The following is an 11,099-nucleotide window of genomic DNA, read 5'->3' on the forward strand; positions in this document are numbered from 1 at the left end:
CCCCTTCTAGGCTGGCCCTTCACCCCACCAAATGGACCTCTAGATGTGGGGAGCCCCAGCTCCCTGGGGACATTGCAGGGACAAGGTGGAAAAGATGCGTTAGGGAGGGGAGTAGAATGGCTTCTCCCAGAGAGAGAAGCAAACCCTTCCTCCTAATGGCCTTCCCAGGGATCAGAGCAACCACTGTGAACACCTTGAAGGCAGCACTCCACTTTATCCCTATGCTGTGCTTAGTTGCTCAGTCATGTCTGATTCTTTGCCACCCCCTAGACTGCAGCCTCCTCTGTCCATGGGGATTCTCCAGGCAAAGAATAATGGAGTGGGCTGCCATGCCCTCCTCCAGGGAATCTTCCCAACCCAGGGATGGAAGCCAGGTCTCCAGTATTGCAGGCCGATTTTTTAGTGTCTGAGCTACCAGGGAAGCCCACTTTATCCCTAGCCTCTAGATTATCCACAAAGACTCTGAAATCTGAATCCGGACTAGTTGTGTAACCCTAGACACGTGACACCTCTCCTAATTCTAACCCTCAGTCTCCCATCTGCTAAATGGGCATAATAAACAGTTCTGGTCTCATATGGTTGCTGGGAGAATGAAGGGACGTGATGCTTATCTTGGCTCATAGCAAAGGCACTAGCTGAATGAGACTGACACAGGCTGGCTAAGCCCTCCATCAGAGAGTATAATTAAGTTAATGAATGAAAGGCTGGGGAGAAGATGGCCTCAGAGTTAGGTGGAAAGACATGGGTGTTAGAAGCAGAACAGACTTCTAAGGTGTCTTGCTCTAATATGGGGATTCTGTAAGATGGGCCAGGACATCTCCAGCCACCCCCTCCACACACACACCCTTTGACAGGAATAGAGGCTGGGGGAGACAATGACTAAAGGCTCAGACAGGCATCAATTGTTGACTGACCTCACTTCCTCCGCTGAAACCCTCCCCAGCCCCACCCACAGCAGCTTCACAGCTTGCAAGCATTGTGAATTCCAGAACCAAGGCACACCCAAACTTCAGTGTCAGGGCAGAACTGTGTCCTGCAGCCAATAGGAAGTACTATGGGATTACAGTATCTACTCTTTCAGATTATAGCAGCTGCTTCGGCACTCTATTAGCTAGAGAACTGGGAGTGTGGCTGGTGTCCATCCTTCATACCCACTCTCACCTTGCTATGGCTTCTGATAAACCCTTCTCAATCCCAACCCAGCGATGTCTGTCCTGGGAGATGGAAGTGGGGGTTCCCCCAAGGGAAGCATTCAGTCTGAAACACACACGGAGAACAGAAACATGGAGATGAACTGAGCACCGCTGGGGAGAGTTGGGGGATGGGGGGCTAGGAAGAGCTCTTGAAACAGATAAAAGGAGAGAAGGGTTTGGAGGAGGAAGTCAGGGTCCGAAGCGGGGGGGTAGGGTGGGGGGAACGGCTGTTCCTCAGTGCCTGAGTCTCCCCATCTCTCCAGAGCATGGAACCTTCTGGACTTTGTGTTCTTTGGGGCTTCTTGGGGACTCTGTACTTCCTCTCCCTGGGGAAGACATCAGAGGAGGGATGCAGAGTTGGAAAAAGCGCTGGAGACTCAGCCCAATGAGGAAAGGGAAAAGGAATTACAGACTGTGTCCAAGTCTACAAGAATTAATTACTCAAAAGGACCAGCTGTTCCTTATATTCAGTGAGGACAGAACAAAAGGAAACAGGCCTGAAGGGCTAAGACTTATATTTAGACATTTAGAAGGATTTCCCAGCAGTGTGTAAAGCTGAGGCCCAGAGATCCTAGGAAGGGTAGGTGGGGGTGACCTCTCAAGGAGATTCTCACCATGCAGGAGATGTGGGCCTGGCATGAAGGCAGGGGATTGAACAACCTGGCCTTTCAGGATCAGCTGAGTACTGAGTTCAAGCATTGCTTCTGACACTAGGGCAGAGCCGACTTTGTGGGTGTCTAACCTGTGCAGACCCACAGTGCCCTACACTGGGTTTAATGCTCTGCTGTTGCCATCTTAGAATTCTTACTCATGTTTGAACAGAAAGCCTAGCATTTTCATTTTGTACTGGGCCCTACAAATTATGTAGCCGGTTCTGCACAGGATGAGTAGGAAAGAAAAGCCAGGCATAGGAGGTAGGGGTGGATGGGGAGTTAGCAGAGGGTAAGGTGGGTTTGGTTTCATTTTAATTGTAGAGTGGGAAATTAAAGTCAGACAACCTAAGGATTTTTCAAATGTGAGAGACATGGAAACATTAGAACAGGGTACCAGAGAAGGAAGAACTATGGGTCTCTTCACGGAAGTGGGGTGGATCCCTGTGAATTCCATTTATGCACCTACTCAACACATAGGAGAGGGTTTCAGCTCTGTGGGCTTCAGGGAGAGGATATTCCCTCCCTGGGCCTCCTCTGCTGAGGCCAGAGGCACCATGGAGTCCTGGCAAGAGAGGTAACCCTGGGGAAGTGGGGCCTCAGTGCCAGCCTGACTTGGACTGGATACCCCCAAAGGCTCTTCCCAGCTGAGTGCTGTTTTCTTTGATTCTAAGATTCAGGAAACTGCCTGCTCCCAGGATCTGACACCATAGCTCAGGTGAAAAGGCAGTTTGGCCAGTGCTAAGTTCGATGAGGGTGGGGCGGCCAGAGCTCTGCCCAGCACCTCAGGAAGAGGTTGGCAGACAGGGACCACATTTGAGTCACTGAATCACCTTCCTTTTCCTCTCCAGCTCCTCCAGGATGTCCCCAGGATGGCTTTGTCCACTCTTTGCCCACCCAGACCCAGAGCCCCAAAGATGACTCATCTCAGGAGAGAATCTCTTAAGCAACGAGAGCACGTCAGGGCAGGAGTTTGTGACAAGATGGTGCCCGCACGATGCCGGGGGGAACTGGGCTCTGTTCAGAGACTGCCCCCACACCACCTCTTGGCAGTCCAGCCACCTGTGGATTGCCCCTTCCGATGAGCCTCCTTGAGGATGACTCTCCTCCACCCAACTGCCCGTGTTGGAGGGCAGCATCCAGCCTCAGAGTTGGAGGCCCTGCGTGTGAGCCTCAGGTTCCATATCTGTATGAAGGGGATGCAAACTCCGTCTCTACCACATTCTCCAAATAAAAGCAAAAGACCCAGGACTCCCCTGGTGGTCCAGCGGCTAAGGCTCCATTCTCCCAGTGAGAGGGGCCTAGGTTCAACCCTTGGTCAGGGAACTAGATCCCACATGGTGCGACTAAGATCCAGTGCAGGCAAATTATTATTATTATTATTTTAAAGGCCTGTAAGCTTCCTTTTCCAGATGTAAAACCCTCACAGACACCTGGTTTTGAGAGAGGGAGGCTGAGCTGTGGGGCAAGATAAACAGCATGAACGGAGAATGAAGAGGGCGGAGGCTTGGCTGTGTGGCAGGGAGGTGAATTTCCTTACCTGTTCAAATACCAGGGCTAAATGTTGCCTGTCTATGAATAGCACTCTGAGGGGTTGTTGTAGAGATGAGTGTAGAGCCGCTGCACAGGACTTTGAGGGATGAGGCAGCCATTCTGAAAATAACTCAGGAAATCCCAAATAGGCACCAAGTAAATATATATATTTTTTTAATTCTGCGGAAGAGTTTACCGTGACAAGCGACTCTCATCCCCAGACCCTCCTGCTGGGGCCAATCCCTTCCCAAAGCTATTAATTTCTCTGACATTTACTTCGATCACTCTAAATAATACGCATACACTTGGTATCTCTAGATTTTTTTTCAAGTTTATTGAGGCATAACTGACAAATGTAGTTGTAAGATATTTAAAAAATAAACACTGTAAATCAACTATACTTCAATGTTTTAAAAGATGCAAGATTTTTTTAAGAGATATTTAAAGTGTACATCATGATGATTTGATGTACATATTCATTGTGAAAGGATTCTTCTCATCTAGTTAATCAACACATCCATCACCTCACATATTCATCTTTTATTTATTCTTTTTTGGTGAGAAGTTTTTTGGATAAGTAAAATTTAAGTTCTATTCTCTCAGCTAATTTCAGTTATCCAACACGGTATTATTAACGACAGTTGTCACTGAGTGAAGGGTTCCTGTGCCCACTGTGCAGAAAACCCAACTCCGACAGTGGGAGTTTGCAGCAAAGTAAGGAATTATTGCAAGGCACCAAGCGAGGGACTGGAAGACAAGCCTCCCACTTGGTCTTTGAGTTAGGGTTTTTTTAAGGGGAAGAACAAAGAGGCTGGGATTAAACATCGTCTTGTGACAGTTCTGTGACATTTCTTAATCGTAGTATTGAGAATCGGGATATCTCTGGTTTATGATTCTCTGGCCAGGTGGTTCGTGGCTTTGGGGTCTGTTAGTTCGTCTTGCCCTGGAGAAACAACCTGAGTTTGTACATTAATGATGATATTTATATTAGCAATTTTAGTCATGAATGATGTTATCAGCAACAGCAGTTTTAGTCATCTGACTGATTGATTGGTGTTCAGTTAGCACAGGATTGAGATCAGAGGGAACAAGAAAGGGAGCAAGTTTTGGATAAAGAGATTGATCATAAACTTGGTAAGGGAACTCTGTTTTAGGAGGCCTCGGTGTCACAGTTGCCATGTTATACATTAGATCCTCAGACCTTACTCACCTTAGAGCTGAAAGTATGTATCCTGTACCAACCTCTCTCCATTTCTCCACCCCTCTGCCTCTGGCAAGCACTTTTCCACTCGCAGTTGTTATGAGTTTGACTTGCTTTTAGATTCCACATGTAAGGGATCCCATGCAGTATTTGTCTCTCTGCTATCTCTAGATTTTAAAGCTTCAGAATTAGGTCACTTAGGTTCTCTTCCTTCTAATTATTAATCATATGTCATTCTTTTTGTAAATTTAACAATATACCTTTGTGCTTAGTCGCTCAGTCGTGTCCGACTCTTTGCAACCCCATGGACTGCAGCTCACCAGACTCCTCTGTCCATGGAGATTCTCCAGGCAAGAATACTGAGAGGTTGCCATGCCCTCCTCCAGGGATCAAACCTAAGTCTCCCACATTAGAGGTGGATTTTTTACCATCTGGGCCACAGGGGAAGCCCAATATACCTTTAGTTCCTGTTCTGTTTGTATCACACAGTGTCTCTTGACTTTTCAGTGCGTCAGGAGAGTGAAGCTACGATTCTGCCACAGTAAAGGAAGATGTGGGGTCCAGGGGCTAAGACTCCGTGCTTCCAACGCAGAGGAAGTGGGGTCGATCCCTAGTCGGTGATCTCACACGCTGCCTGGCATGGCAAAGCTGAAAAGGGGAAGAATCCACTGATTTTGGTTTGGGAGGATGCTCCTTTGAAACTCAGGACATGAAGATGCCCTGCAGGTCTGGCTGAGCGTTTTGTATGCCACAGAAGTTCCCAGGGCATCGAGGCTTTTGCCCACTCTAAACAGAAGCAGGGCCTGAGTTTGCTGGAGTGAGGGTGGGCAGAGTTGCCCAGCAAGGGGAAATGGGCCTGCCAGGCTCTTGAGTGGTACTAAGGGGATCCTTGCTGCCGGAAGAGAGAGTCTGAGGGGCTAAGGGAATCATTCCCAATGGGGAGGGTTTGGTATTTGTACAAGGAGGGGGGTCTCTAGGAGAAGGGGGAGTCCTCCTTGTACACGGAGGCTGGGAGAGAGATTGTTTGAAAGAGACGCCGAGTGGCTGGGTGAGGCCAGAGGCCAGCGGGATTTCCTTCAGCTCCCGCCACTCGGGTGGGTGGGACCGGATTGTTGGATCGAGACACAGGAATCTGCCTTTGTTTCCAGCTGGAGGGGAAATGCCACAAATCCTGCCCCTTTCCTACCCCTTCCAGCATCCGTGCCCAGAAGCTGCCCTTCCCAGCGCCAGGGGGCCTGGCACTGAGGGTTCCCAGCGACCTCTTGTCTCCAAGACTCCCTCATCCGCAGGCTCCGCCCCTTGTTCCCCAGGGCAGATCCCAGATGTAGGACGAAGGGGAGGGGGCTAGCCAAGACTGGTGTGGAGGAAATAACCATACAGCTGGATTTAGGCTTCAATCTGCCCACCTCTCTCCTTCCCCTGAGAGGACCATGGATTTCACAGTTGAGGAAGGTACCTAGGTGTGTGGGGAGAACTCGAGGGTCAGGCTGGGACCTCCCTCGACCCCCCAACTCCCACTCCCCACGGTTAGACAGACTCTGCAGCCTCCAACACAGTCACACAGGCCATGTGTGGAGCCAGGTGGCTGGGGGACTACACAGTGTTGGGGAGCAGTGGGGATCAGAAGGGGAGGGGTGGGCCAGGAACCTCAGGGAGTAGGGGGACCCTGCCTTTATTTTTTCCTTTGTCAGTGAGCAGATGGGTTTTGCAGCTGTGTGAAGGGGTGTTTGTGTGTGCTTGTGCGGGTCCTTCTCTGTGTGTGACTAGGAGTTTGTGGACCAATGGGCCTGTGTGTCTTTCTGTGCCTGAGTGCCCACAGGCCCCCGTGGGCCCTGGCTGACTGTGTGTCCGCATGTGACGCTGCGTGTGCGACGACGAGTGATGCAGAGTCTATCCAACCCCATGCCTTGCAGTGTGGTATCTTCCTTAAACATGGGAAGCCATGGGCCCTCTGAGGCAGAGAGAGCATGACTGGCTGTTGACTGGTGGGGTGGATGATACATAGAAGATGTTTTCAACCATTTGGAAAATAAGACAGCTGGAGAGGAGGGAATCCTGTCCAGGAGCCCCAGGTGGGGAAAAGCGGGACAGAAACCAATGAGCCCCAACTTGTCTTTCTGTCCTCCCCACATAGATGCACTCCCTTGCCTTCTCTTGACCTAACAGGGGTCTCCTAGGCTGTTTCCTGGAATAACCAGGGGCACTGCCACTCCTGGAACCAGGGCAGCCCCTGAAAAGAAGAGGGAGATGATAACGGCACCTCTGAGCATCCCAGAGAAGGGTCAGATACAACTTAGCAATAGAACAAGCATCCCAGGCCTTGGTGGAACCTATACACATTCACTGAACCTGTATGGGTCAGGCACAGAGCCAGGGGTGAGGAAGACAGACATGGTTTCTGCCTTTGCAGGAGTGAGGGGAGGGTTTCCCAGGAGTCCCCACAGCCTGGCTGACACTCCAGTGAGGACAGTCAACCTGCAGTCCTCTGTGGAGGAGCCAGTCTGCCAGGCTGGTGGGCCATGCCTGCTGCAGTGTTGGGAATGGGCTTAGGCTGCAGAACTGTGTGTGGGAGAGCAGGTCTGAGAAGGTCATCTGGGAGAAGTGTGTGTCCTCATTCAAGGGCCACCAGAATAGTATCCAAGACTCACAGGGGAAGCCATGGGGTTCCAAGGACACATCCACTGGCCCCCTCCACGGAACTGCCCCCTCGGCCACTTCCTTACCCATTGCCGCCAAGTGCAGTAACAAAAGCTGCTGTTTACCAGGTGCTGACTGTGAGCCAGGGCATGCTCTATGCCTGGTGTGCCTCCCACTGTTTAGGCTGCACAGCAGCCCTGGGAAGTAGCAATTGGGTATTATCACCATTGGATGTTACAAAGGAGGAGACCAAGGCTGGAGAGGACCTGGTCACAGAGATAAGAGGCCAGGCCAGGAGTCAAACCCAGTTCTGCGGGTTGCAGCAGGGCGGCTCTGATGTGGCCTGTGTTCTTTATCGCCAGGGGCCTTGTCCTGGGCTCCTTGGCCTCTGCTGACAGGGACTCAGTTGGGAAGCGTCAGGAGCCGGGCTAGGGTGTGGAGAAGCTGGGATGCTAGTGGAGGGGTTGACTCAGGGCGGCACAAGTAGAATGACCCACTAGGCTGCTTTTCTCACTGGTGACCTGAAGGGCTGTCAGGAGCTGCTAGAGGATTAAAGAGAAATGGCTTGACCTGGGACTCTGGCTGCCCTGGAGATGGCCAGGGATGGAGAGGCGGGTATTCTTCAAGGTGGAAAGGCTCCCTCTGCTGGAAAATGTTGTATGACCTGTGGCCCAGGTGTGAGTGCCTGCCCATGGAACCTCCCAGCCCAGATGTACCCCAGGCCAGCCCGCTGGGAGGGAGAACCACAGGGGATAGTTCTCTGGCCCTGAGGATGCCACGGTCACTGCTGCACATTTGTAAAACTCAAACCGGTTAGAAGCCGGGGGGAGAGTCTCAAGATAGCCGGGGAGCCTGGGCTGTGGGTGGGGGCATGTGCTACAGTGGAAGGGACATGGGATCCAGAGCCCACAGACTTGAACTCCAAGCACCACTTAGCCACTTACCAGCTGGTGACCTTGGGCAAGCAGCTTAACCTTCACCTTGCTCAATTTTCTCAACTGTGAAAGAGGAAGGCTGCAAGAATCAGGCCAGGCACAGGCTTCCCAGGTTGCACTAGTGCTTAAGAACCTACCTGCCAGCGCAGGTGCCATTAGAGACTCCTGGGTGAGGAAGAGCCCAGGAGAGAAAATTTCGCAACCTACTCCAGTGTTTTGGCCGCGAGAATCCCATGGACAGAGGAACCTGGTGGGCTGCAGTTCATGGGGTTGCAAAGACTCAGACATGACTAAAGCAACTTGTCGCATGGTGCAGACAGCTGCATTTGTTCATCTAATTCTCACAACAGCCCCACGTGCTAATGTTACCTCCACTCTACATATGAGAGTCTTGAGGCTTAGAAAGTCCCCATAACTTACCAGAGCCCAAAGGCGAGCTCCTAGGCTGAAGCATGTAACCCCCATGCTGTTCCAAGCCTGTCACGTGGTTCCTCTCCTGGCTGCAATGCCCAGTGCCAGGGCTGGCTTCTTGGGCTTTGATTACAGCAGTGGTCGAGGAGGAAAGAACTCTAGCTCCATTCTGGAGGTTTGGAAGCAACTCAATCAAACTCAGTTCTCCAAGGCCCTTCCATAGCACTTCAGCTCTTGGCAGCACTTTACAGTACATAGATCCTCTTTACCTTTATTAGCTAATGCATCTTTCTAATAATCCTGTTTGCCCCCAATTAACCGATGAGAAAAAGAGAGGTAAGAGAAACTTAAGTGTCTTATTCAGGATCACACAGGTAGGGAATGGCAAAGTTAGCTTTGAATCCACTCTGGTCCACCACAGTTTCTAGGAGAAATCACAATCTAACCCTAATAGTTGCTGTCACCTCAGCATGGGTGTGTGTTTTCCTCTGTTTAAAGAACAAATGTGTTTTATTTATTTTAAATTGAGGTATACACATGTACACCCATGGCTGATTTATGTCAATGTATGGCAAAAACCACTACAATATTGTAAAGTAATCAGCCTCCAATTAAAATAAATTTTAAAAAATAACTTGAGGTATAATTGACTACAATATTATATAAATTTCAGTTGTATAAATAGTGATTTACAATGTTAAAGGTTATATTCCATTTATAGTTATTTTAAAGTATTCGCTATATTCCCATGCTATACAGTATTTCCTTGTAATTTTATTTTACACATGGTAGTTTGTACCTCTTAATTGCCTAACCTTATCTTTCCCCTCCCACTTCCCTCTTCCCTTGGGTTACCACCAGTTTATCCTCTTTATCTGTGAGTCTATTTCTTATTTGTTATGCTCACTAATTTTTTATTTTTTTATTTTTCACACAGCATTTGTCTTCCTCTGACTTATTTCACTTAGCATAATACCCTCCAAGTCCATTCATGTTGTTGCAAATGCCAAAATTTTATTCTTTTTTCATAGTGGTGTTCCATTGTGTGCGTATGTATATATACACAACATATTTTTATTCATCCATCTTTTGACGGACACAAGAGCAGATTCATTTTTAAGTCTTTCAAAATTTGGTAATACACGACTAAAAAGTCAAAACATTTTGTGCAGAAGAATTGCAAACAATTTTTGTAGATAGTCCACCCCCAAGAGAATGCAGTATACTTCCCCACTCCTTAAGTGTGGGCTTCAGATAATGACAGTACAATATAGAAAGGCAGGGCAGAGTAAGAGTACAGTGGAGAACCTGAAACAAATACCACCTTAGCCAGGTGATCGAGTCATGTTTCTAACAGGGTATGTATCCTGGACATAATGTAAAGAGAATGGCACATAACCTCTGTGGTCTTCTTCCCCAAAATCCACAACCCGGTCTATTCAGAAAAACATCAGACAAATCCCAGTTAAGGAACCACCTACAAAATACTGACCAAGCATCCTCAAGACTGTCAAGGTTATCGGAAACAAGGAAAATCTGAGAAACTGTCACAGTCAAGAGGAATCTTTGGAAACATGATGGCTAAATGGAAGGAATCCTAGACAGACAAAGGATGTTCAGGAAAAAACTAAGGAAACCTGAATTAAGAATTCAGTTCAGTTCAGTTCAGTCGGTCAGTCGTGTCCAACTCTTTGCGACCCCATGAATCGCAGCACGCCAGGCCTCCCTGGCCATCACCAACTCTCGGAGTTCACTCAGACTCACGTCCATCGAGTCGGTGATGCCATCCAGCCATCTCATCCTCTGTCGTTCCCTTCTCCTCCTGCCCCCAATCCCTCCCAGCATCAGAGTCTTTTCCAATGAGTCAACTCTTCGCGTGAGGTGGCCAAAGTATTGGAGTTTCAGCTTTAGCATCAGTCCTTCCAAAGAACACCCAGGACTGAACTCCTTCAGAATGGACTGGTTGGATCTCCTTGCAGTCCAAGGGACTCTCAAGAGTCTTCTCCAACACTATAGTTCAAAAGCATCAATTCTTTGGCGCTCAGCTTTCTTCACAGTCCAACTCTCACATCCATACATGACCACTGGAAAAACCACAGCCTTGACTAGATGGACCTTTGTTGGCAAAGTAATGTCTCTGCTTTTCAATATGCTATCTAGGTTGGTCATAACTTTTCTTACAAGGAGTAAGTGTCTTTTAATTTCATGGCTGCAGTCACCATCTGCAGTGATTTTGGAGCCCCAAAAAATAAAGTCTGACACTGTTTCCACTGTTTCCCCATCTATTTCCCATGAAGTGATGGGACCAGATGCCATGATCTTCGTTTTCTGAATGTTGAGCTTTAAGCCAACTATTTCACTCTCCTCTTTCACTTTCATCAAGAGGCTTTTTAGTTCCTCTTCACTTTCTGCCATAAGGGTGGTGTTATCTGCATAATGGACTTTACTAATAGTAATGTATTAATATTCACCCATTAATTAACAAATATACTATACTTATGTCAATAAAAGATGATACTGGGTGTGAGGTATATGGAAA

Source organism: Capra hircus, chromosome 5 (assembly GCF_001704415.2).
Source record: "Capra hircus breed San Clemente chromosome 5, ASM170441v1, whole genome shotgun sequence".
NCBI lineage: Eukaryota > Metazoa > Chordata > Mammalia > Artiodactyla > Bovidae > Capra > Capra hircus.